This window comes from Rhincodon typus, chromosome 2 (assembly GCF_021869965.1).
Source record: "Rhincodon typus isolate 14 chromosome 2, sRhiTyp1.1, whole genome shotgun sequence".
In the NCBI taxonomy this organism is placed as follows: Eukaryota; Metazoa; Chordata; class Chondrichthyes; order Orectolobiformes; family Rhincodontidae; genus Rhincodon; species Rhincodon typus.
In genome coordinates this window covers 114969757-114994183 of record NC_063333.1, presented here as the reverse complement: position 1 = coordinate 114994183, position 24427 = coordinate 114969757, and the positions used below count along the sequence as shown (strand labels likewise).

At 38.1% G+C, this 24427-nt stretch overlaps 1 long non-coding RNA gene across 3 annotated transcripts; it reads left to right on the top strand.

Annotated features, from left to right (window-relative positions):
* The first annotated feature begins 3844 nt into the window (after window positions 1-3844).
* On the top strand, window positions 3845-23171 carry LOC109920959. 3 transcript variants are annotated; one of them, XR_007264089.1, is made up of 3 exons: window positions 3845-3972; window positions 5543-5565; window positions 22953-23171. It is a non-coding gene; the product is annotated as an uncharacterized LOC109920959 (long non-coding RNA). The 3 variants fall into 3 exon arrangements; XR_007264095.1 differs by lacking the exon at window positions 22953-23171 and adding an exon at window positions 20305-21186; XR_007264093.1 differs by lacking the exon at window positions 22953-23171 and adding an exon at window positions 6053-7295.
* The last annotated feature ends 1256 nt before the right edge of the window (window positions 23172-24427 follow it).

The window sequence follows — 24427 nt, the reverse complement described above, 5'->3', positions numbered from 1 at the left end:
AGGTATATAATATTGAGGGACATGGACAAGTTGAACAGAAAGGAGCCATTCCCCTTTGAAGGGCCAGTAACAAGGGGCATAATTTTAAAGTGGAAGGCAGCAAATTTAGAGGGTTTTTGAGAAATAACTTTTGCCCAGGTGGTGAGAGTCCGGAACGCCCTGCCTGAGAGGATAGTTAAGGTGGGAAACCTTGCAACTTTTAAAAGTGCTTGGAAGAGTACTTGAAGTATCATAACATTTAAAGGTTATGGGCCTGGTGCAGGAAAGTGGAATTAGTGTCAGTAGTATATTTTTGCCAGTGCACACTTGATGGGCTGAAGGAATTCCTTTGTACTGATTCTGTGATCCTCTCCCTTTCCCTATTTCTGATCTTGATTTCCCATGTCTCCTCATGTCTTGACAGAACTCCTTTTGTTGATGAGGTCCACTATTGCTCTAAGGATCCTATTCCTACTAACCTGTTGACCACACATTTTATCATTTTAGTTCCCATGTTAACTGACATTAGTCTCAGATACAGATGTTCTGTCTTTCAAATCTACCATTTTCACCCCATTTAAAAAAAAAAAAAAATTACACTTTTCTTTGCAACTACTGGCCTATTTCAAACATCCCTTTCCTCCCTAAAGATCTTGAATGTGTTGTCACCTCTCAAATCAAAGTATGCCCTTCCTGAACTCTGTGAAACCCTTCAATCAGTTTTTATACAAAGAAAATGTATGCTGGCATCTCTTGACAAAGTCAGAAATTACATCCTGGTTGACTTTTTTAAAAGTCTTTTCTGCAGCCTTCGACATGTTTTAAATGTTTTACTTTTGGAAGTTATCAACCCGGCAGAGGCGTTAAATCTGGCAGTTGAGTGTTTTCCTCAGGTCAAGCTACGTGACTGGAAGTAGTTTCAGTCCAGTCTTTCAGCACTGTCAAAGATAGTTCTGTTGCTATGAGAGAGTATTGAGCGTAAGCAACGTATTGATGGCATCCTGTACAAAGGAAGTCATCAATATCCCTTAAGAAATGAGCATACAGATGTTGGAGCACATCTGCATGCACTAAGAAGGAATGATGTCCAGTCTGAGAGAGGCAAGAAAAATGCTTTGGTGACCAAAGATAAGCAATGAGATTAAGGACCACATTAGCCAGTTCATTACTTGTAATGAACATCAAGCTAAGCAGCTGCTCATGACGTACCAGACGGTCAAAATTGGGACAAACTGAAAAGCACAGTTTTCAGTTCGTTTATGGTGATTTTCTTTATTAACCATCTGGGTAATTCGAACCTGAAAAACACAGTGCATGCTTTCTTTTTATAAGGAAAGGGGCAATTGCCTTTGGTCACTTATCATACATGTGATCGATCATGTCATTTTGTGTAAATAAATATTTTAGGACAATAGCTATTTTACACACCACTTGGAACAGCATTGGTGACTTTTTGCCAAAACTGAAATGTTACTGAGTCAGGTGATGGCAGCAAGAAGAGGGTTGGAGGAGAGAGAGATTAAATTACAAAAGGGATATAGATACTTGGTAAAAGGGATAAGATAATAGGACTAGCAAAAAAACAAAATTTAAGACTGGAGGATGTATAAGTGATATCGGAATCATTACAAGAACCTGCTGTCTGAAAATATAAGAAACAGTTTTGATCTGAAATTGTTGAACTTGGTGTTACATCTGGAAGGCTGTAAGATGTCTGATTGAAGATGAGGCACTGTTCCTTGAACTTCATTGCAATAGCATAGGAAGCCAGGAGCAGAGAGCCCTGTATGGGATTAAGAATTAAAATGGCAGGTGATTGGAATCCTGGGATCAAATCAGCAAACTGGAGGAGAAAGCGATCAGTGAAGTGGTCACAACCTGTATTTGAACTCCACGTAGTTAGAGGAGACTTCATCATGAATGGCAAATAATGACTAATAAATTCAGAAAAAAGTGCAAATGAGCTGCTATAGGTTATCCAGGATTCTGTCTATATGCCTAATGTTTAGGTTAAATGTATTTACATGTTGGTAGTGCTGCATTTAGGAATTTGAAATTGTTTAAGTTTCTTTGACCTGTCTGTCTTAAATAACCTACAGTTACTGATACGCTGTTATAATGATTGAAGGAGAATGGATATCCATCAGTGCTAGGATTGTATCTCCAATTCTGTAGTTGCTTTACTTGCTTCTGGGTCACCCTATTGTACAATTAAGCAGAATTTAAAGAGGACAAGCAAATGGAATTAAACCCTTTTGAGAGGTAGCAAATGTGATGGACCATTTTTGTGCTGCAAAGTTCCATATCACTCTTTTAGTTGAGTCAAAGTTTAAATTTCAACTTGCAATCTATGCTTCTTGTAGAGTGAAGTTTTTAAATGTGGATGGAAGCATGAGTGCTGCATATGTATTGCAGCGTTTCATTTGAGTGCCTGTAAATCTACGGGAATGAGGTTTTAAGATTTATAGTATAATTTTATGGAATTGTAATTTGAAATGTGGCTCAGAGGAATGTGAGACAATTTATAAAGTTATGTGGGCGATGCGGCTGGCCATCTGGCGGCAGTTAATGCTGTAATTTTAGATTTTTCTGTTTAAAAATAACTGTCTGACTGTGCCAAACTAGCTGGAAAGAGGTTGAGCAAACATTATACTATAACAGCTGTTATTGCTTCATATTAGTTCTCACATTGCTTGTTGTTTAATGTGATCACAAATAGCATGAAGATTATTTAATCCTTTAAGCGTTCTCTCTATTTGCATTTCTAATTGCTAGCAAACAAAAATATTGGGAAATTGAAAATGTAAAGTTAGCTGCTGTATTCTCAGCACATTATTTAATAGTATCTTAAATACAGTAACACATCAGCCCTGCAGTGTTGCAAGAGATTTGACTGTGGTAGGCAGCCTATCAGAATTAGAAATGCAGGAAAAATACTTTGCAATAAGTCCATCTTAATATTTTGCAAAACAAAAATGCTGCAAAACGATTATGAAGAATGTAATTCAAATATATACTCGATATTCTTTTAACTTCATGAACCATGTCTTTTTTTCAATTTTTGCAAGTGTTCTGTCAATTTCCTGGACAATTCCTTCAGATTCCATCACGATGGCGATTCTGCAGAGTCCTCCGTGCACACCTCTGATCTGTGCTGAAATGATGATTGTCTAGCCAGCCGAAAATCTGGGTCCCTCATTCTCTTTGCCCTGTATTCACTTTAGTTGCTCCTTAAGCTTGGAAATCTGAGCTCAGTCAAGCATCTGGAGACACTTCTAATGCCTGATCCCTGAAGATTAAGGAAATCTTTTGACTTCTCCATATCCTGCATGAATTCCAGCAATAGGTCTCAGCTTGCCCATTCGTGATCATAGAATAAAAATGTTTTCTGAGTTAGGTGGTACCTTTTATAAACTATTAATGATAATGAATATCTCCATGACTCTGTGCTAATACTTTTTATAATTCTGTTATACTTCAATTTTATTTATTAAGCTAACCTGTAAATTTGGTATGGTACTTGAGTTTCATAGTGCTGGTTTAAGCCACTATCTTGGTTTAGAGTTCCGTTTAAATTACCACCCAATTGCCTACCTGCTACCTTTTCGTGTCACTTTTTTTTTCGTAAACACCCTAAAAATTCTAGTCTACTCCAGATCTGATTTATCTACCAAAGCTACTCATTTTGTCAGGTCTGTTACCTGCTTCCTTTATCTGTTACTGATTCCTGACTTAGTGGACTTCGATTGAGTACATATCATTTTGTGTGCTGTGTCAATTGTATGTTGGAACAAAAAATTATTTTCAAAGCAGTAATTTTGTTTGAGATTTGATTACTTTTACTTTTCATTTTTTTGCAGCTGAATTGGAAACAGAATTTCAAGAGTTAGAGGGTCACTTGCTTCACCTGGAGGATACCTGTGAACAATGTGAACTTGAGCGATATAAACAGTTACAGATCATTCAGTTGGAAAACCACAAGAAACAAAAGAGGTAACTAATACAAATTTATTATGACACAATACTGCCTATATTTCTGGTACTTGAGGGAATGCTTGAACAATGCAGCATGAAGATGATCATTTGAAGCTTTCATGGAGTAAGAATTCTGGCTGTTTGTGTTTTTTTTTCTTGGTTCCCCGGTTCTCCAGGTTAATGTCTGAAGTGAGAATGTAGGCATTAGGAGACAGTTAGTTTCTTTGCAAAAGAGGAGTTTGGGATGTTTTTTGAATTGGAGAAGGACTTGCCACTGTAAGAGCAGTGATGGCAACTTGTTGTGTCAGAAGATGCATGGAAATGTGGCCCATTCCTGTTTCTAATGGGACAAAGAGCCTAAGTTAAGGTTTACGTCATTTTTTTCAGATTAATGGGTTGGAGGTGTCATTCTGTTGGAACATCAGTGTTGACATGATGAAGCTTGAGAATGACAATTTGCATTTATATAACTTCACAGATGCAAAAGGAGACCGATTAAAGTTTGGGTTTTAAGAAAGGCCTCAAAGGATTAAAATGTGGAGAAGCAAAAGGATCTTGGGAGGAAATTCGAGAAGAAACTGTTTTGGGGAAATGTTTTATATATAAGGCACAGAGCCCAGAGGCAGTTTAAACATGAGAATGTGAATTTGGACACCAGAAGACTTGGAGGGAGTGGAACCTAATATGTGGAATAGGATTTTGGATAAGTAGTAGTTGACCACTGTTAGAATCAACTTGTGATAGTGGCTGGGCAATAGATATAAGTGGTAGTAAGTATATGGAGTTTGTGGTGGGGGCCAAAGGTGATGGCTTCAGTCTTAACACAGATGGTGAAAGAGTTGAGACAAGTGGTACAAGGGTTGAAATAGGTATTGTGAGCATACAAGTGGTAGCTGGCTCCATTTCTGAGGCATAGGCTCTTTGACATTCCAGAGGTAAACTTTGCTACAATGGTACCAAGAAAGGATGGTATGACTTCACTGAGAAAAAGTGGCAAGACATTAGAAGAGAATGGTGTGGGTGACCATATAAAAGACTTTGTGGCTGGGGTCATCTCACTGCTCTAATGAGCAGGAATCTGATTAGTAAGATTCAACCAAGCAGTTGGAGAAATGATGGATGTGGGTTTAGGAAGTGAAGGTATTTTCAAAGGGCTTTAGAGGTGGAAGTGAAATTAGCGGTTGAGGAATAGTTTGCAAGCACAGATGTGTTGAGAATGTTATAAAATGAAGACTGATTGAGGAGATCAAACCTTTTATAATGCCAGCTAGCATGGACACCAGGAAATGATATTTGGTAGTCAATTAAAATATATTTTACATGAAGTATTGGATTTTCCAAAATCTATGCATGTCGCTCAGTTCTCCTAATGGAACAAACTCCACACTGTATCCACCAACTCTGTCCCCCTCCCAGGTCACCGTTAAGGTTAAACTAGACATTTTACATCCCTGAGTACTATTTGACTCTGAGCCAAACTTCTGATCCTATTAGAGATTTTTTTTATTTTTCAATAGTTGTCTTGAAATTTGCATCATTTATAAATGCCACATGCACTTATTCACATCTTTTTTTTTTCTCAAAACAGAAAAAAAATTGAAGCTTTGAAAGGTAGGGTTTCTTATTTGATTATCTTGCTTTTGATGCCTGTTATGATAGCAAAGAGATTACTTTATAGGGATTTACTGCCGGGGACAACTGTTGTATCCAGTTTATAAATTGATTGCTCGTGTGCTTTTGAAGGGAGCAGTGAACAATCCTAATGGGAAAATGACGTTTTCACCACTTGATCAAATGGCTGTCACTGTCTTGCCACTTTGAAAAGATCCTGAGCAACTGTAAAAGGAAAAATTCCTTTTACAGTTGATTTTAGCTATTAAGAAGTGTGGTTGAACTTTTGTGCCCCTTTTCATTGAAGGGTCATAATTAGATTTAAGTTTAGTGTCGCGTATATAAAAGTCAGTGAAAAGTGACTTTTCGCATGTTAGACGCAAAGTGTTGCTGCACTCTGGCGCCATGTTGAAACACAAGGTAATGCAAGATTGTATTGCAAATAGAGTTCATTTTTCTCTCTTTTCCTTCTTTGCTGTTCCTCCAGTCACTGCTTGATGCTGGCCAGGGGCTTTGGAATGTGCTTCTGGGTCTCTACAACAGGCTCTGGGGTCTCGGTTCGTGACCACTGTATCGGAGTTGGAACCGTGAGCCCGGTAATGTGCAGGTTCCATATTTCCTGTCCACCATCCGATGCTCCTCCAGAGGCCGTCACCGGTCATTCGGGTCCTGCTCCTTTAGGTTCCTGGATCCTTGGCTCAGCCTGCAAGTCTGGGCCAGGGGAATTGGCCCGGTCCCTGCTCCTTGCTCGCCAAGAGACCCCGGCCTGGGGTGGAGCCATGTTGACTCATCCTGGCGTTGCTGCTGTCAAAGCGGCATCCTTCACCCACCACTTTCTAGGCTTCAAAGAAAAGAAAAAGAGTAAAAACAAAAAGAAGAAAAGAAAAAGAGACAAAGCAAATGGGAGTGGATGAGCCCTGGGCTCAGCCCTGCTACTCCTCCACCATCTGCATATCATGGACAAAGATAGAAACATATCTTAAGTTCTGGTCTGGTGGAGAATCAAAAAATCAGGTCTTAATTCCTAAGCCACGCCCCGACCCACTGCCGGCCATAAAGTTAATTTTTAGTATAACCCATGCAGCGATGGCAGTAATGCCATGCAGGGCATCTATGGTGTCAATGGTCACTGATTTGTAAAACCAAAAATTGCATTACCCATTTCTGGCTCGTTCAGACCTTGAGCAGACCCAGTTGGAATATTTTAGTTAGAGGTAAGGTAAATGCTGGAATAAGTCTGCATCTGGATAATTCTCTTCACAGTAACTGTATAATAATTTAATATAGTCATTGTAATAATCACTGCTCAAAGTCAAAAGCTGAAGTTGTTCTGAATATCTATTTCCTCCTTTCCTAATTTTAGTGTATGGAGGAAGCTTTGTTATCTTTGTGATCATACAGCACTTGATTGTTTTGTGTAAACTATTTTTGCTGTGATCAGGTTACTTAACGACTCTTAACTTCCTGAAAAGTTTTAGACAAGTTTCCAAGTCCCCACTGGAGCTATACGGTTGATTGCTTCTGGCCACTATCTTTTATTACGTAAATCAATTGGAATCTTCCAAGCTAACATGTTCTGTATTGAGTACTTTTTTCTTTAGTTATTAGCAGGAAATAGTGGACATTCCATTTAATATATGTAATACATTTGTGCAAAGGATATTGAAGAATCCACTTTAAAAATATTATGTCTCAGTAATTTGGTCATCAGGTATCTTGTACTATTATTTATTGGCTCTAATTTCTTACAACCTAGGCTGGAAGGGTGTGCCATCACTCTAGTCCCACCACACCACGGGTCACAACATAAAATAAAAATAATTACTCCAGTATCAATATGACTAATTAAATCTATATCATGTTTTAAACAGCAAGATCAATTAACACAGTTTCTTAATAAACACAATTAGCCTAGTATCAAAAACAAAACTTATTCAATACAGATGCAATGATTCACTATCCTGCATGGTCAATAATTTAGAAGCGTAACTACTTAATCTTCTGAATATATCCAAGAGGCAGATGCACACTTTTTTCCAAAGGAAAAGGATTTATGCTTCTAAATTATTGTTATCTTTTACGTCAAAATTATAAAAGTAAAATAAAACTTGAGCAAAGATAGTTCCATTGGGATGACTATAATTACTTGGATCGTTGGAATTATGTGTCATGACATATAATGGCACGATAATGACACACATCGTTGTTATTCATTTTGAAAAATCTCTGAGCAAGTTCAGGAGATTTCAGGTGAGTTGCAATCGCCAGAACTTGCTGGTCCATTTATTTCTTTTGCTTCATGCATTTTGCAACACACCTTTGGTGGCCTCTTTAGGGAGAAAACAATAGTGTTTATGGTTTACATGAGTTCCTTCCCCTCAACTTCATCTGAACCATATCCTTATTCCTTTCTCTCTCGTGGGCTTAATTAAACTAGATTGCACCTAGGATACTCATTCACTTGGTAGCAGATTGCACATCCCAACCACTTTGATTAAAGAAGTTTGTCTTGAATTTCTTCTTGAATTTATTTGTCTTGTATTTATGACCCCTAATTTTGGAATACCCCACAAACTGACAACATTTTTTTCTTAATCGCCCTATTAAACCCCTTCAGAATTGTCAAGACCCCTGTGAGGTCACCCGTTAGTCACCTTTTGCTAAAATAAAGAGCTCTGTCTGCTCTGGTATTAGTAACTCCAGATGTATATAAATTAATTGGAGGATGGATTTAAACTCTAAATGGAGAACAATAGCACAATGATATCGGTGCAGATTGAGAAAAATTGATTGCAATTTATCTTGTTTCCACTGGGTTTGGTGCAAATCAGTTCTATGTATTGAGTCTGACAATGCTCAAATGTAAATGGGAGTTAATTTTATAAGAGATGTACAAACTGGCAATGGGGATAAAGAAACCTTCAAATACTTCAGTGTGTGATTAAAGTTAGAGCATTATGATGTGCAGTGGTGTGACTAATATTTGCACACTGGCTCAGCAACTTGGCCAAAACCCATTTATAACTTCATGAATGTTCCCAGCCTCCTTGATTAGCCAAGATGTCATCTTTCTTGTGTTATTGTCCCTAAATTCACTGCAGAAAGTTCAAGCCAGAACTTAACTGTTTCTTACCTTTTTAAAAGCATGATAACTAGTGTAGAAAAGGATCATATTGAATTATTGAATTTTAGTTCTATATGTGAACAATCAAATATTATAAACTCTGTCAAAGGTTAAGTTTTTCTTTTGTTTTGTTTTCTCTTTTTTTATGTCACTTGATCTATCTTTCTTTCCATCTCAATTTCTCTTTCCTTGATGTGACTCAAATTTATCTTCCTCTTCAACCATCCTTGTTTCATTACTTATCCTTTAAATTTAATCAGTTGAAAATCGCTCATTAATGTTCCAAGTGCTCCATTGCTGTCCCATTATCAGCTTCCATTTTCAGAAAGTTACAGTGCAAAACAATTTTTCACTGGAAGGTGCCAGAAAATGGATACCTTGCCAGATGCTCTATTCCAGCAAATTCTGAAGTAAATAATGTGTAGAATTATGGGTCTTTCTGCAAGAACATTTAGTCCCATCACGAGTGTTGTATATTGTAGTTGAGCTTTGTCTTTCTTTGAAAGTAGAATTTGAGAGATTGGGCAACTCTTGTTTTCATGATTTTATAACTCAAAAGTGCGCTAGGTGTGAGTCCAAAGGTCAATTGAAGTAGTTTGCACTTACGCTTGTATGTAAAGATATTGTGATTGTAAGACAGAATTTGAATTCAGTTCTGTTGGTCTCATAAATTGCAATAATAAAATTTCAGAGATTAAAAACAAATTTCTGGAAAAATCCAGCAGAGAGAGAGAGAGAGAGAGAGAGAGAGAGAGAGAGAGAGAAGACCAACATGCTTCTGCTTTGGATCTGAAAGGGGGTGGCAAATAATGTTTCTTTATGCTATTGACAAAGGAAAAGGGGAGCAAACATATAGGATGGTAAGGGTGCCCAATGAAAAATGCAAATAGAGTCCTGATAGTAGATTGAGATATAAATTCAGAATAGGTGTTAGTGATAGGAGTTAATTGCAGGAAAAAGATCTGGTCTGCAGAAAGCAAACCCATGTAAACAAGACATTAGGGAGAGCGAAGTGCGGAGGTGAATCAAAATGAAGGACAGTGTTTATGATCTGATGTTGAAATCAATGTCTTCCATTGCGAACCATTTCAACTCCCCCTCCCACTCCCTGGGCGACATGTCCATCCTGGGCCGCCTCCAGTGTCACAATGACACCACCTAGAAACTGGAGGAGTAGCACCTCCTGTTCAGACTTGGGAACCTACAACCCAATGGTCTCGATGTGGACTTTACCAGTTTCAAAATCTCCCTACCCCCATCCCACTGACCAACCCCTACCTGCACTCACCTATCACCGTCCCAACTACCTTCCCCAGCCCCACCCCTCCTGTCTATTTATTTCAGAGCTCCCTTCCCCCTCTCCCATTTCTGAAGAAGGGTCCCGACCCAAAACGTCAACTTTCCTGCTCTTTTGCTGCCTGGCCCGCTGTGCTCCTCCAGCTCCACACTGTTACCTCTGACTCTAGTATTGGTAGTTCTTACTATCTCTTACATAAGTACTGTTTCTTTTAATATTTTTTTAATTGTGAACTGAAATGGGAAAAGAACTGTTTTAAAAGCCAAAGATTGAAGGATTACTATACTTTTTTTTAAAAAAAACAAGTTACCTGACATTCATTGTAAGTACTGTTTACACAGCTGTTAGTGCAAACATTGGAGAAAGCCTAGATAAAGATGAATTGGAACCTGGGGCCTGTGTATGAATGGACATTTGATGGGCAACAAGTAGCTGATCAGTCTGTGAAGTGACCAGTTAACAATGACAAATGCCTCTGGCCTGCAACAACTGTTTGGCTCTGGTGTGACTCACTGGGGTAGTGGGCTGGAAATAAAGCCCTGCTTTTCCTGGAATCATCACAAAAGTTAAATTTTTTTTAAATATGCAGAATTCCCTAATTTACCTAATTTTCAGACCCAGGTTGACAGAAAGCATGGATCAGGTTTCTGTACTTAACAAGAATTGTTATTTATTATATGTAAAATGACTCTAGCTATTGGTAAACAAATATAATCTGTCAGCATATAACTCTACTGGTCAATTCCCTAACCTCTTTATAAACTCATCCTTACACACATGCACAGACAGAGAATAAACATGGGTATATGAACAGAAGGAAGGACCAGGTAGGTGGTTCAGTGGTTGGAGTTTTAACTAGCATAGTTATGTGCCAACAGTTCATTGTTGTTTATCTGTAGTAAGAGTTTAATTATTTGTAATAAATAGTAATTATCATCAAGTGCAGAAACCTGATCCATGCTTCTGTCAACCTGGACCTAAATGACAGTTAAATTGAGAAATTCTGTGTACATTTAAAAATCCTTAACTTTGTGATGACTTCGTAATAACAGTGCTTGATTTCCAGCAAGCCCTCAGTGAGTTATAACAAAATTTGGGAGCTTGGCCATGATTGATTTGAGGCATTAAACAATGCTGATCTGGATGTGATATTAGTAAATAACAAAAGTAAAGAAGGAAGAGCCAGGCTCTGTACTGCATTTAAGGTATTGCTTTGGAAATAGCAAAGAATTTCCTGCAGGTGGCAGAGTTGTTCTTGGCAGTCTTAAAGGATCATTCAAAGATCAGGCTAATTGACTTGGCAAATAAACTGGAGGTAGCATTGCCTGGCAGAGCTATCAAGGAAGAGATCATTGAGGCGTTGGCATGGCATTTTTATTTAAAGGAAATAGAAGAAACAAGTACAAGAGAAACACAAGATGCAAAAATGAGTATTATACAAATACAATACAATAGTTTACTTGCTTTGTATTCTGGGGAGTGACTATCGAAATCAGGTGATATTCAATTAGAGTTAAAGCAGCTTGAAGATGAGAGAATTAAGAAGCTAAAGATAGCAAAAAAAAAAGACAGGAAGCAGAAATGAGAAAATTATTACTACCATTGGAACTCTGTCTTTTTCTCTGGACACCTTCACCATCTGTTCTACTTGCGTCTCATCCTACTTTGTAACATTATAAAGTTGATCATTTCCAGCCTCCTTTGCTTCTGAAAAAGACTCCTATTGAACTGAAAATGTTAACTGTTTCCCTCTTTACAGATGATGTAAGACCTGCTGGGTTTCTCCAGCATTTTGTTTTTATTTCAGATCTTTAGCATCTGCAGTATTCTATTTGTACAGAAGTTCAGTGACCTTTGCAGATGTTAGTATTTACTGTATTCAGTTCTTTGGACATTGAAATGGTCTAACTTTACTCCATTTTAACAGGCTGTATTATGCAGCTGATTACTTAGCATGTGACCTGTAATACAAAGGTAATAAGGGGAGAAAAATCATGTGATGGTATGAAGCATTATTAAACTAGGTCCAGATCTCTCCACAGAAGAACACTGGAGAATATGCTTAATGCTAAATAAAATGCTAATTTTTTCATGCAATGTTTTTAGATTTTGTCTTTCAAATTACATTTTACTAAATTTTTTGAAACACCTTTATAGTTCCATATGTCATAACACCTAATGATCTGAACAATCTTATGATCATGCTAACAAATTTCCACATCACTTTTTGTCCTACTCTTTGTATTTTTGTGTTTTTTTTTAAATTTTTCAAATGCTATTGTGCTGGTACTTATATATTTTTGCACCTTTGTGGTGTTAATTTGGTCAGACATTGCACAAATATTGGCCAGTCAGTCCATTTTGAAGTTATAATGCCTGTTTGGTCAACAGAACAATGAATTTGTACTTAAAGTACTGCTTGTAATAAAATCAATTTACAGATCTCATATTTTGCTAAGTTTTGATTAGTAAGCAAAACTAAAGCAACATTTTAAGGTCCTTTTTGTGCCAATAGGAAAAAATCATTAATTACATTAATTATTCCCGTAATGTCTTGTTACAAGCAAGGCTGGAGGAGCACTGTCTAGTACTATTACTCCATAGATCACAACACAATCAAAATATTTTTCCCAGTTACCAGAGTGGTTTATCTATATCAGGTTTTAAATTATTAAAGAAATCTAGTTGATAATTTTTTAAAAAATGAATTGTTTTATTAGAAAAACAAAATTTGTTCGGAAGATGCATTAGCTGGTTAATATACACAGTAAAAGTTTATATCCCTCTAAATAATCCAAAACACACGCACACACTCTTTAGGAAATGAGAAAAACACATTTCTCTCTGCAGAGATTTACTTTAAGAAAAAAAACTTTCTGGCTGTTAGGAGGAATATTCCTGAAGGCAAAAAGGATAAGGCATAGAATATGCTGATATCTATTGCTCTGATTTCTGGCATGTGCTAGCAAGTCACTAATTACATGCATGGTCTCTACACCTCAGTGATTACAGGCAACCCAATCTCTCTTCAGGACAAATCTGTCATCACAGAAATCAGCCTTGTAAAACTTATTTGCGCTCCTTCCATGGCCTCTGTATTCTTGCACAAGGAGACCAAAACTGTGGTCTTAAGGTCTTATACCGTTGCATTCAGGCTTCCTTGCTGCTGTACTCAAATGCTATTGCAATGAATGCCAGCATACCGCTTGTCGCCTTGATTGTTTGCTTTCAACGACTCGTGTTAAAGACACCCAAGCCCTCTTGTACATCTACGTTTCCCAGTATAATACACTGGCATTGTATTTTTCCTACTAAAAAAGGACAACTCCACATTAATCTATATTATGCTGCATCTGCCACGTATTTGCCTACGCATTCAAACTTGTCTAAATTGCCCTGAAGCGCCTCTGTCCTCTTCACCATTGTCACTCTCACCTGGTTTTGTCGTCCGCAAACTTGATAGTATTACACTTGACCTCCTCATCCAAATTGTTGATATAATTTGTGAATACCTAGAGCCAAATCACTGACCCCTGTGGCACCTTTACCCTACTTGTACTTTTACTCTGAAAACAATCCATTTGCAGGAAGCTAATTTGCTTTAGATAGTAAAATAATAGAATAATGGATTTACATGTTTTAGGTTTTTAGTTTTGATCTATGATATCTTAAGTATATAGGTTTTATTTTCAAAGCTTGACTTTGACCACGACAATTGCTATTTGTATCACAATGGCGTGGTTGAGTTTGAAAACTCTGTGGAATTGTGAATTGTAATTTGTGTCCTATTTCTCAATGTGTATGTTGTATTTCAAGGAATATACTTTCTTTTTAGAAAAGCAAAACTCTTGCCTCACTTTATACGTTGGATTTATGAACTACAGATCAACAAATTTGTTTGCTGTTCACTAGCTGATGTAGAAAATCACTATGGTTTGCACTCCTTTAGAGCAGAACATTGTTCTACTTGAATTGGGTGTTGGGTTTCTTGTACAAGTCTATAATAAAGCAATGGGTTATAAAAATATATTCATTTACTGATTTATTTTTTAAGGTTGTACAATGAGTAAGTATTATACAAAATAATGGATGGAATATTGCATGACTTCTTTAGATTAGAGATATCGTAATGACTTGTGGTTTTTAAAAATTTTATGTTCAAAATTGAATTTTTAACTATAGAAATAATTTTACACTTCCAAAATGTTGGTCTGTTCTCTCAGGATTTATGAAAGATTCTAACTGTTGCTGAAAATAAATGTTACTGAAACTTTTTGTCTTGCACTCATCAGGACAAATGCAAATAGTTCAAATTTCTAAAGATCACCATTTATATCACCAGAGAAAAGGTACAGGTTTACTGATTAATTGGCTCTGATTTATTGAAGTGTTACCATCGAGAAAACAATGGGGAACTATTGGTTCTGAATCCTTGAAGTATTAACAAGAAATTATATGCTTTAATAACCAACATATTCAACCAGCCTGTTTTCTGCCTATTGTGGACAGCTAAAGGAATATGTTGTTTGATTCGAAAGCCAATCGTTTGAACGCATGGCACAACTCTGGTATTTTACTGACTTTGATTGTCAACCAACTGAATGTCATGCATGATATCAGTGCCTTTTTGCAAAGATGCAACATCCTGTTAGGGGAATTGACCACACATACACCAATTTATTGGTAGCAGTATGAATGACTTGCTTAGCCTATTGTTCACATCTGAGATACTTTGTTTCAAATTATTCTGGAAAGGCAGACTGAACACTTCGAAGTCTGAAACTGATGGTCCTTAGGTTATTTGCAAGTTTGCATAATAGACCACAAACAATTACCAGATCAAGCTTGCTACTGTCCTACAGGATAGCTTTGTGCTCTATTTCTATATGTTTTCTATGATTTCTAGGTGAACAAAAAGCTAGGGCCCTATTACAAGAACTATAAAAGTCAAACTTGTATGTTGACTGGTGAAGTTAGGTTTGGGATGGAAATAGTGGAGAAACCGTTATCGGATTTCTGAACTAAAGTTTTGAGAACTGGAGCGTGTTAGACTGCTCCATCTCAAAAATGAATCTGAGCATGGAATGAAGTGCATTAAGATATAAACAAGCCCTTACATGCTGCTACAGATTTGCCCCCATTGCTACCAACATTGTAGCTCTCCTTCCATAACAGCTGCACTCTTGTACTTGTCTGATAACCTCCAATGAATGCAGAGTGGGATACACACCATGGCAGAATGTCATTTAACATCCTTGTAGCACTGCAGCCTGGTTCTCTGCATGATTGCTGCTACCTTCTCTGCAATCTCCATCTCTTTGCCTATCTAAACAAACTGGGTCATCTCCTCCTATTGACCCTCAGGATTACATCCCATCTTTCCTGAATAGTGTGAAGGACAGCATGCAGGGTCAATTTGGGATCTCCCTTCTGCCAGGCCAGCAAATGACTTTCTGTGCAAAAATGCCTCTGGCCACCAGAAGAGATAAGTAGTAGAATAAGTTTAGTGGAGCTAAAAATAAAAACAAACAAAAGAGCAGAAAGCATTGGAGTTGTTTAAGTTTTATGCAGAAATTATAGTGAAGCATGTGAATATAAATCAGGAGATTGGAGTAATAAGACTAATATAGTAATTGGAGGACTTTAAGCTTCATATAGACTGGGTAAGCAGGAGGACAGGTTCATGGCATTTAGATAAAATGTATTATAAAATACATTTTGTGATTGCTATGCCAAATAATCAACTGGAATAAGTTTTCTTGTGTTGTGCAATGGGAAAGGTTAACTTATAACCTCAAAGGGGCCTTTAGAGAAGAGTGACCATATCATGGTGGAATTTTATATTGGCTTTGAACGCTATTTAATTAAATCCAAAATTAGATCTTAAATCTCATCAAATCAAATAAAGAAGGATGGGGTTGCTAAGGTAGATTGGGAACTATATTTTTAAAACAATGTGGGTAAGCAATGGCTCATGTTTAAAGAATTAAAATTGACAAATAAAAATTCCTCTAAAGGCAGAAAAGCACCACAAGGAAAATGTTAACTAACTGTGCCTAACAAGGAGTTAAAAACATTAGATCAAAAGACTTATGTTGCCAAAAATGATTTATCTGCTTGAGGATTGAGGCAAATTAAATTTCAGCAAGAGAAGAGCAAGAATTTGATGAGCAAAGAGAAAATGAAAGTAAGTTGGCAAAAGATATAATGCATAGATCATAAACATTTGAAAAATAAATGGAAGAGATTAATGAAAGTAAATAAATACTGAAAAAATAATAAGGCTAAGAGCAGAAAATCTATTTAGACCTGACAACCTGATGTTTTCAAAGCAGCAGCCCCAGAGATTGTCTATGCTTTTGGTCTTCCAAAATTCCAAGTCTAGAACACTCCCTAAAGATCGGCAGATAACATGCATAATACCATGCTTGAGAGAGGAAGAAGACAGAAAAGAGAACCTACCATCAAAACGTAATATATTATTGGGGCCTGATGCAAAGCACTTAGAAAACCATATTATTAAGCAGAATTGGCAAGGATTTATGGAAAGGAAATCATGTTTTACAAATGTATTAGGAGCTTTTTGTTGATGCAACTAATAAGATGGAAAAGGGGAAACCAGTGGATGTATAGAGTCATAGAGCTGTAAAGCACGGAAACAAACCCTTCGGTCCAACTCATCCATGCCAACCAGATATCCTAAATTAATCTAGTCCTATTTGCCAGCATTTGGCCCATATCCCTCTAAATGCTTCCTATTCATATACCCATCCAGATGCCTTTTAAATGTTATAATCGTATCAGTCTCCTCTGGCAGCTCATTCCATACACGTACCACCCTCTTGCGTGAAAAGGTTGCCCCTTAGGTCCTTTTACATCTTTCCCCTCACCTTAAACCTATGCCTTCTAACTTTGGACTCTTCCGACCCCAGGGAAAAGTGTATTCACCGTATCCGTGCCCCTCATAATTTTACAAAACCTCTGTAAGATCACCTCACAGCCTCTGATGCTCCAGGGAAAATAGCCGCAGCCTATTCAGCCTCTCCCTATAGCTCAAACCGTCCAACCCTGGCAACATCCTTGTAAATTTTTTCTGAACCCTTTCAAGTTTTGCAACATCCTCCTTATAGCAGGGAGACCAGAATTGCGCACAGTATTTCAGAAATGGTCTAACCAGTGTCCTGTACAGCCTCTGACCTCCCAACTCCTGTACTCAGTGCACTGACTCATAAAGGCAAGCATATCAAATGCCTTCTTTGCTATCCTGTCTACCTGTGACTCTAGTTTCAAGGAATTTTGAACGTGCATTCCAAGGTTTCTTTGTTCAGCAACACTTCCCAGGATGTTACTGTTAAGTGTATCAGTCCTGCCCTGATTTGCCTTCTCAAAATTCAACAACTCTCTTTTATCTAAATTAAACTCCGTCTGCCACTCCTCGGCTCATCTGATCAAGATCCCATTGTACTCTGGAGGTAACCTCCTTCACTGTCCACTAAACCACCAATTTTGGTGTCATCTGCAAACTTACTAACCATACCTCCTACGTTCACATCCAAATAATTTCTAAATGACAAAAAGCAGCCACCCAGCACCGATCTTTGTGGCACATCGATGGTCACAGGCCTCCAGTCTGAAAAGCAACCCTTCACCGCCACCCTCTATCTTCTTCCTTCGAGCCAGTTCTATATCCAAATGGCTGGTTCTCCCTGTATTCCATGTGATCTAACGTTACTAACCAGTCTACCATGAGGAACCTTGTCAAATATCTTAGTGAAGTCCATATAGAGCATGTCCACTGCTCTGCCCTCCTCAATTCCCTTTGTAACTTTTTCAAAAAATTCAATCAAGTTAGTGTTTGAAATTTCAAAGAGCATTTGATATGACAGACAGAATGGACAATTAATGCTGACCCAATCAACTATGTCCACATCCCATAAATGAATTAAAAAAAACACAAAAAGGTAATTTTACAAAATTAGGACTCATGGAATTGGGGTAATATATTAACCAAGGATTGGTTAATGTACAGAAAAGTGTAAAAGTAGATGGGACTTTGAGTTTGGCAGCTAAAACCAGTGGATCTTGCAAGGATTAGTGGTTGGACCAGTGCACTGATTGTATTGTAATATGCTAATAATGCAAAGTTAAGTTGGAAAGAAAGTGGTGAGAAGGATGCAAAGAGGCTGTATGGAGAGAAGTTGCATGAGTGGCAGATAGATTGTAATGTGTAAAAGTCTGCAGCTATCTGCTTTGATAAGTAAAACAAAGTGTATTGTTTTTTTTGAATGGTGCAAGAGGAAGAAATGCTTGCATTCAGAGGGACCTGGTCTCCTTGTATACGAATCCCAAAGTTAGCATGCAGGTGCAATGTGCAATTAAGAAGACAATTAGTTCTGTTACCAAATTTATTGGTTGGTGTATAATTAAAGAAAGGGCATTTGTATGGTCAGTCCCCACGATCCATGTTTTAGTTACTTTACATCAGAAAATATTTCCTTTTCGGAAAGGATATATGGTGGAGGTTCATAGGACTGATTCCTAGGCTGAGGAGATTATCCTATGATGAGAAGTTACAAAGACTAGGTTTATATTCCCTAGAGTTTAGAAGAATGAGATGCAATGTAATTGAAATAAAATTCTCAAGGCGCATTGTCAGGTGTATGCTGAAAATATATTTCCCCTCCCTGCGAAATCTAGCAAATTGGTCATAATTTCAGAACAAGGGAACACTCATTTAGGACTGAAATGAGAAATCTCCTCCTTGAAAGGGATTTTAATCTTTAAAATTCTGAACACCAGAGATCTGTGAATGCTCAGATGCTGAGTATATTCACTTCTAATAGAAGTCAATAGATTCTGCAGTACTAAGAGAATTGAAGGATATGGTAGTGCTGGAACGTGGAGTTGAGATGGAAAGTCAACGAAGATCTTATTGATGCCAGTTTCGCAATGCGAGAACTCCATTTTTAAGATACAGATAAGGAGAAAGCTCCCCTCTGAGGGGGTTGAGAAGGTGGCATTCTCTTACCAAGAGTCCAGGTTATTGAATTTGTTCCATGCTGAGTTAGATTTTTATTGGACAAGAGATTGAGCTTTACTAGGGATAGATGGGAATGTGGAGTTCAGACCACAACCAGGTAAACTATCATATTAAATGGCTGAGCAGGCTTGAAGGGCTGTAGGATCTGCTCTTGTTTCAGTCTTTTTCTAATGTCCTATTTCCTCCAGTATTCCCCAGCATCCCAGATGCCAGTCTTCAACCAATTCAATTCATTCCACATAATAACAAGAAATAATTGAAGGCACTGGAGACTGCAATGGTTATAGGCCCTGACAACATTCCAGTAATAAGTACTAAAGACTCGTGCTCCAAAATGTGCCACTACCCTAGCCGGTCATTCCAGGACAGTTGCAAGACTGCCATCTACCTGACAATGTGGAAAGTGGACCAGATATGACTTGTACACAAAAAGCAGGACAAAATCAACCTGGCCAATTACTGTTGCATCAGTCTAGTCTCAATCCCCTAACTTATTAGTAAAGTGATAGAAGGTGTTGCCAACAGTGCTATCAAATGGCACCTGCTCAACAACAATGTGCTGACTAACGTCCAGTTTTTGGATTCTGCCAGGATCACTCGGCACCTGACCTCATTACAGCCTTGATTCAAATATCAACAAAAGAGTTGAATTCCAGCGGTGAGGTGAGAATGACTGCCTTTGACATCAAGACTGTATTTGACAGTGTCACATTGATTTCAGTTTTGCTAAGACTCAGCTGGAGCAAACTCTCTGCTCGTTGAAGTGATATCCTGGCTTGTAGTAAAACAGATGCGGTTGTTGGAGATCAGTCATCTCAACTCCAGGGCCATCTCTCAGGAGTTCCTCAGGCTAGTGTCTTAGGCCTAGCAACCTTCAGCTGCTTCATCAGTGACCTTCCCTCCATCATAAGGTCAGAAGTCAGGATGTTTGCCAACGATTGTACAACATTCAGGACCATTCATGACTTTCTTAGAGAAGCAGTCTATGTTCAAATGCAATGCAATCTGGATCATATCCTGGCTTGAGTTGACAAGTAGCAAGTAATATTCGTGCTACACAAATGCCAGATAATGACCACCTCCAATAAGAGGCAATCTAACCACCACCCCCCTAGACATATAATGTTACCATTACTGAATCTCCCACGATTAACATCCTTGGGGTTATCATTGACCAGACTGGACTCACCACATGAACGCAGTGGCTGCAAGAGCAGAGGCTATGAATACTATGGCGAGTAACTATCGTACTGACTCAAGCCTGTCTATCATCTACAGAGCACAAGTCAGGACTGTGACGGAATACTCCCCACTTACCTGGAGCATCAACAACAATCAAGAAGCTGACAGCATCTAAGATAAAAGCCATGTGTACTATTTATAGATACTCTGCATAAATTAGCCAAAAATCCTTCGACAGCACCTTCCAAACCCACGACCACTTCCATGTGGAAGGACAAGGCCAGCAGATACATGGGAACACCACCACCTGCAAGTTATCCTCCAAGCCCCTCTCACCATCTGACTTAGAAATACATCACTGTTCCTTCACTGTCGCTAGGTCAGAATCCTGGAATTTGCTCCATTTAAGGCATTGTGTGTGTACCTATAGCGCATGGACTGCAATGGCTTAAGATGGCAGCTCACCACTACCACCGCCAAGGGCAACAGCAACAAGGGATGGACAATAAATGTTGGGCTGCCAGCAATGTCCATGTCCCACGAGTAAATAAAAGAAAGCTCATTGTTACATCACATTTTAACTAGTACAGTGCAGTAATTTATGTGTTGCATGTTTCATCTGCAGTAAGAAACATACTTATTTTTGTTTTTAAGTTTTTAATACTGCAATAGTACTGCACCAATGACCTCTCTTCTTTATTTACATGACTGTGACGTGAAATGGTAATGTTCCTTAGATCTGTAGAGAATGAAATTAGTTTTTATTGACATTTTGTGGAATATGCCTGTATTTGTAAGCATTTCTTTAAACACTTAGTTCCAATATTGTAGTTTGGATGTAGTGTAGTTCAAATAGGCAATTATGTCAAGTCCATGTCAGCAAGGAATTGCTCTGCTAACCACAAAGTGCTACTAAAATGGAAACTTGTTCAGGTGCCATAAAACATGCACCTTTTTTAAGTTAATGGACCAAATGGATTCTCCTGTACACTTACACAGATAATGATCTGTAAAAAATGAAATAATAAATTATGGTATCATAAATACTTGTGATGTTTAAAGAATTATCGCAGAAATAGAAATAAGCTCAAATTCGGTAATTTAAGAAAAAAGTAGAATTGGAACATTAGATACTGAAACAGCCCACTTCTAAATGCAGCAATACCTGGACAATATTGAGGCTTGGGCTGAAAAGTGACAACAAGTAATATTCACACAGCACAAGTGTGAAGCAATGACCATCTTCCAAAAGGGGAGACTCTAACCATCATCCCTTGATATTCAGTGGTGTTATAATCACTGCTTCCTCCACTGTCAACATTCTGGGGGTTAGCATTGATCAGAAAGTAAACTAGATTAGCCATATAAATGTAGTGGCCACAAGAGCAGGTCAGAGGCTTCGAATTCTGCAACTAGTATCTCCCATTGCCTTACTCGACCAAAGCCTGTCCACCAGCTATAAGCCATAAGCCAGGAGTGTATGTAATACTCCCCACTTGCTTGAATGAATGAAGTGCCATCAGTACTCAAGTTTAACACCATCCACGACAAAACCTACATGATTAGCACCACATCCAAGAATTCCTTCACTTCACCGATGCTCAGTAGCAGCAGTGTGTCTCACAAGATGCACTGCAGAAGTTCATTAAGCTCCTTACCACCTTCAAAACCCACAACCACTGCTATCTAGAACGTCAAGGGTACAACATATATGGGCAAACCACCACCTACAAGTTCACATCCAAAACTTGAAAATATATCAACATTCCTTCTGTCAAAATCCTGGAATTCTTTTCCTAACCACGTTGTGGGTCCACCTACAATACATGGACTGCAGTAACTCAAGAAGGCCACTACCTTCTTGAGCACAACTGGTAATAGACAAGAAATGCTGGTCCAGGCAACAATACCCACATCCTGTGAATGGATACCCGGTGGCATGGTAGCTCAGTGGTTAGGACTGCTGCCTCTCAGCGCCAGGGACCCAGGTTCGATTCCAGCCTCAGGCAACTGTCTATGTGGGTTTCCTCCAGGTGCTCCAGTTTCCCCCCTCAGTCCAAAGATATGCAGGCTAGGTGGATTGGCTATGCTAAGTTGCCCGTAGTGTTCAGGGATGTTTAGGTTAGGTGGGTTAGACAAGGGAAATGCAGGAGCATTAGGTCTGGGTGGGTTGCTCTTCAGAGGGGCAGTGTGGACTTGTTGGGCCAAATGGCCTGTTTCCACACTAAGGATTCTATGAATGAAAAAAACATTTACACAGTGATTTTTAGCTTTTAAATCTGTTAACACTTAACACCAAAAATAGGACTAGTGTATATTATAATGGTAGTAGCCAGGATTGTTTTGCATTCACACCAGCCTATACACATTTGAATTGGGGCTCGGGAAATGTGTGCAGGTGGGATGTAGACGTTTTAAGCTCAAATTGCAAATGAGAATTATGTATGCTATAATTCCAGCACACTTTTTTTATTATATTTTAAAAATTGAAATTTTGATTGTCTTCACGTAATTGTGTTTTTTCTAAAACATGATTAAAGATTGTTTGGTGCCTTTTCCCTAATCCCCTACCCTTTAAAACAATGTGTGGTATGTTCCAACGTGTATATTGCTACTATTGCAAATCTCTTGACAGATCACATTTAGATTTTGTATGGGATATCTGCGCGAGCCATGAAAAACTAACATTGTGTGTTATGCTTGCCTGACACCACAGTCCTGTCTTTTTCTTTTGTTTTGAAAAGATGCAGATTGCCGGAACAGCTTGGTAACTGGGGTTGTGACTCGACCAATACTGTGCTTCTGTGTACTACTGTTTACTTTCCTTCCTTCAGTAATGTCAGCTCCAGGATCTGCAGAAAGCAGTAAGAGGAATTCCTGTAGGTTAAACTACTCAATATTGCTAATTTTTTCTGAGTGTAATGCCTTGCTCTATTTACTGGACCACTATTGTGTAGCTTAGATTGAACAGAATATAATATTAATTTCAACTCAGTCTTATTTGTGCCGTTTAAATGAATGCATATATAAACAAAAAAAAATTATAACTCAATGCCATGACTGTGTCATGTATATCCTTTTGTATATTCCTTTGATACTAATATAAAAAGAACTGACATACAAGTATGAGGTTGTTATATAATTAAGATGTTTTAAAATTCACTGTGCCATGGAACCTCGATAGCGCCTGTACAACTAGCTATAGATATTCTAATTTGGTCAATGAACATTATTTATTCAGTCAGTTATTTATTCGATTTTCTGACTTCCCCTTTACTGAGAGGAGCATTTAGAAAAATTTTCCGTGTAAACAGCCATATAGTGAGAGACAAATATTGAGAAGTGACAAGTGTCAAAAAAACCCATTTTCATATCAGAATAAACTATTTACACTTCGGTGTGCATTATTTAAGCTTGACTGATAAAACAAGGAATGCAACTATACTTGGCAGACTTGGTTTTTGGAGGCTTTTGGATTGTGAAGTAATTTGATTGGGGAAGAGGAATAATGGTGTTAGCCATGGCTCAGGAAGAGCATTTTCAGAGTCGGAAGGTTGCGCTATTACACTAGAGTTCTATTCCAAAAACTGAAACACACAATTCAGACTGCCACGCTAGTATGGAGAATTGTTGCACTGTTGGGAGTGCCACCCCTGAAACCAGTGTTTGAGTGTTGGGATTTGAACTTATTGCATGAAGAACTTGTGATATTGGCTGCATCTTAACAATTCTGTAGAGCTCCAGAACTGCAATTTTTTGGTTTTTACCTTCTGCATTTCAACTTCATTGCCATTCCATATTTCTTGTGAATTTATTAACACTTAGTGTACTATAAAATATTAACCTCAGACCATGTCTGTTCCCTGGGATGGACTTTAGAAATTTCTGCACTCTTTTACCGAAGAGCAGGGCAGTTCTCGCCCTGTTCTAGTCAATGTGTATTCCTTAGCCAATATCATAAAAACAGGTTACCTGGTCTTGACTATGTAGCCATTTGTTGAAACTCTAAGCAGAAATTAAATGCTGTGTTTCCTGAAAGAAAACACTGACAACACTGCAAAGTACTTGACTATCTTTAAAGCATATTTGGATGTGCTGAGGTTGTACTAGAAACTACTTAAATATAATTTTGTTTGCTCATTTGTTTTTAACAGTGCATTCTGTGAGAGTTGTAGGAATCTAGCTTTAGCAGAAGAAACCAAATTTCTTTAAAGTATCA